This window comes from Rhinopithecus bieti, unplaced genomic scaffold, assembly GCF_001698545.2.
Source record: "Rhinopithecus bieti isolate Rb0 unplaced genomic scaffold, ASM169854v2 scaffold_10271, whole genome shotgun sequence".
Lineage (NCBI taxonomy): Eukaryota > Metazoa > Chordata > Mammalia > Primates > Cercopithecidae > Rhinopithecus > Rhinopithecus bieti.
Genome location: NW_016806626.1, coordinates 251,900 through 256,045, shown reverse-complemented (window position 1 = coordinate 256,045; position 4,146 = coordinate 251,900).

Here is a 4,146-nt window from a genome sequence, read left to right as displayed (position 1 = left end):
TCATGAAGAGTAAATGCAGCTCCTATGGTTATTTTGATGATATAAGTATAAAAATATTGATTCCATTGAATTTCTAAGGCTTGCTTTGAAAGACAACTTCATTGATAACTCCTTTCCCTCTCTCATGGTCTTCACATTTAACTTTGCAAACACTGTTATTTCATTATTCTGAGTCAATTTGGTAAATAATCTGAGTCTTTGATTATCCTGTCTTTCCATTTATTTTCCCAAAATTTCGCATGTGTTTTTAGCAAATAATGCTGAATTATTGTCACATAGTGCATAGGAATGTTAATTTATAAATTTATTTATTTTACTATTTAAAATTGCAAGATATACCCTAATAATGCATTTTTAGCATGCCTCCAATTTCTTTGGCGTGCTCTTTTTTTGTCAAAATATCGTAGTTTTACTCTATTATTATTTTTTTCTGTGCTTTCATCTCTACATTTTCTTCAAAAGATTTTCAACTGTTTCTTGACTTATAGAATAGTATGCAAAAGCATGAGACACATATAAAATACACTGGGGAAAAGTGTTTGAGACAAGATTAGAAAGACCAGTAAAATCTAATACCATGCATAATATTGTGATGCCTTTCTTCTTTCTGTCAACATCATACATAGACACCTTATGCACATTTCAAGTGGTTTCCATGTACAAAAGTCTTCCATTTATAATGGGAGATGTAGATCAAGTTGTTTCCTTTTTTCACACACTGGTTTATTTAAAATATTGCAGTACATTTTATGAAAATAAGTCAATTTTTTTCTACATGAAATTCAGTCAAGGGTTTTGAGAAATATGTATGTATTATAAAGTACTAGCACATTGAAATAGGTCGTTATTAGAGACAGCATCTCACTCTGGCACCCAAGCTGGAGTACAGTCCCACGATCATGGCTCACCATGAACTCCTGGGCTCAAGCGATTCTTCCAAATCAGCCTCCTGAGAGGTGACTACAGATGTGCACCACCATGCCTTATTATTTTTTTCTTAATTTTTTGAAGAGATGGAGTCTTGCTATGTTGCCCAGGCTGGTCTCCAACTTCTGGCTTTAAGTGGTCTCCCTTCCTAAGCCTCTTAAAATTCTGGGATTATAGGTGTGAGTCACCATGCTGGCCACATCTTATCATTTTTCCTGTGATATAAGATATTTTGTGGAGAATTCTTTCATGCTTTATGTGATACATCTATTTTGAGCTATTTCCATTATGGACTTTATCATATGGTATGATAATGAGGTTTATATATTTGTCTTTTCTTATCAGATTACTAACTTCTTGAAGGCAGGAACTATGTATTATTTTGTATTATATATTTCAGTTTTTGTCATAGTAAATTATGGGAGCATATTAACCTCAAATTAATACTTATTAAAGTGAGTATAGAGTGCACATTAAAATATTGATGGTTCTCAGCTTTTTGGAAGACTGAGGGAGAAGGATCACTTGAGCCCAGGAATTTGAGACAAGACCTGGCAACATAGTGAAATCCTGTCTCAATCAATCAACCAACCAATCAATCAGATAATGATGGCATAAAGATAGTGAAATCCTGTTTCAATCAATCAACCAAATAATGATGGCATAAAGATATGCAACAGGTAACATGTGTTTTCCCCCCGCCCCCACCAGGTGCCATGACTCTTAATTTGTTTTACTAAATTTTACAAATCAGGCAAACCTCATGGGTTGAGAAGGAGCATTCAAACAAAGTGCAAATGATAGATCATGACAAATTATTTTTTAAAACTGACTTAAGATTTTAAAGGATAAACCTATCTATGATTTCACATTTTTTAAATGTATTCTTTGTGTAACAGAGAGTATAGATGATGATAACCCATGCAGCATAACACAAGAGATCACTGTTCACATTGTTTTCTGTGAATTTAAAATAAAATTATGCAAATAAACAGTCTTGGGATGGAGAATAATGTCACATGTTAGTAAAAATTTTGTTATTGACAAAACAAAAATGGATACAAACACCAAAGGGACACAAGACATACTTACTATATATTTTTATACAGGAGTAACTTTAATTCCATTATGTTGTATGTACATTGGAAAGAACTTTTAATGATGAGATAAGAAAATACAAGTACTAACATTGAGCACTATTTTATGCTTATTTTACAATCATTGCCTAACTCTTTTGGATCTATTAGTTTTAACAAGTTAATAATAAATGTAATTTAAAATATTAGCTTCTTCCATTTTCAAAACCAATATATAGATTATGAGTGGTAGGAATTTTAATTTCAGTGTTTTTTTCCTTTCTAGAAGAGCTAAATAGCATGTGTTTCTAATGAAAAGATTAAAAATAATGAGAATTTCTTTTTTTTCTCAAGTATTACTTACTCTTTTTAAATCATTCTTATGGAAAAATTTAGCACATTTTCAGTTATAGTTCATCATATACTTTCCAAAAAATAGAAGATACATTTTATGCACAGGAATAATGTTAAAATATTTGGTGTGTTTACTGTTGAATCATTTTATGAATTATTTAACCATCTAAATACTAATAGGTATATTTCAAGTTAAGAAATATCCTAAATCTAATTTGTCACTCTGCCATTTAATGTTGAGATAATCTGAACAAAAACCAAACATTCAAGTGGTCTCCAAGAGAGTAGAGATTTAGGGACAAAATATTTGTTTTATTTGTAATAATGAGGACTTTTTTCTATCCAGCAGTCTCGGTAGTTGTTTGCTTTTATCACATAACACTGAATTTGAATGAGGACAATGACTGTTAAAAATGCATCTTTTTGAGGTGGACATTCAGAGGTAACATGCACAGCTGTGTTTTCTGAGTGAGTTAACAGGAACTAGGGCTATGAAATTCTCAATCAGCAGAGCAAGCTGCTTATTCTCTGCTCTAGCTCACGAAGGGAGTCACACAAGCTAAATGACATCCCAAATGTCTGGTACTTTATGTAGTTCATTGCTAATTACAGAGTAGTGATAGAAGAATATGGTGATCTGTATTTTTGTTATTTTACATATTTGTATGCCAGATGGCATTTAAGAGGATATGAAAGCGAAATAATTACTTACATTAAAAAAATTTCTCGGCNATGAAAAGATTAAATAATGAGAATTTCTTTTTTTTCTCAAGTATTACTTACTCTTTTAAATCATTCTTATGGAAAATTTAGCACATTTTCAGTTATAGTTCATCATATACTTTCCAAAAAATAGAAGATACATTTTATGCACAGGAATAATGTTAAAATATTTGGTGTGTTTACTGTTGAATCATTTTATGAATTATTTAACCATCTAAATACTAATAGGTATATTTCAAGTTAAGAAATATCCTAAATCTAATTTGTCACTCTGCCATTTAATGTTGAGATAATCTGAACAAAACCAAACATTCAAGTGGTCTCCAAGAGAGTAGAGATTTAGGGACAAAATATTTGTTTTATTTGTAATAATGAGGACTTTTTTCTATCCAGCAGTCTCGGTAGTTGTTTGCTTTTATCACATAACACTGAATTTGAATGAGGACAATGACTGTTAAAATGCATCTTTTGAGGTGGACATTCAGAGGTAACATGCACAGCTGTGTTTTCTGAGTGAGTTAACAGGAACTAGGGCTATGAAATTCTCAATCAGCAGAGCAAGCTGCTTATTCTCTGCTCTAGCTCACGAAGGGAGTCACACAAGCTAAATGACATCCCAAATGTCTGGTACTTTATGTAGTTCATTGCTAATTACAGAGTAGTGATAGAAGAATATGGTGATCTGTATTTTGTTATTTTACATATTTGTATGCCAGATGGCATTTAAGAGGATATGAAAGCGAAATAATTACTTACATTAAAAAAATTTCTCGGCTGGGCGCGGTGGCTCACGCCTGTAATCCCAGCACTTTGGGAGGCCGAGACAGGCGGATCACAAGGTCAGGAGATTGAGACCACAGTGAAACCCTGTCTCTACTAAAAATACAAAAAATTAGCCTGGCGCAGTGGTGGGCGCCTGTAGTCCCAGCTACTGGGGAGGCTGAGGCAAGAGAATGGCGTGAACCCGGGAGGCGGAGCTTGCAGTGAGCCGAGATCGCGCCACTGCACTCCAGCCTGGGCAACAGAGGGAGACTCCGTCTCAAAAAAAAAATACATAAATAAATAA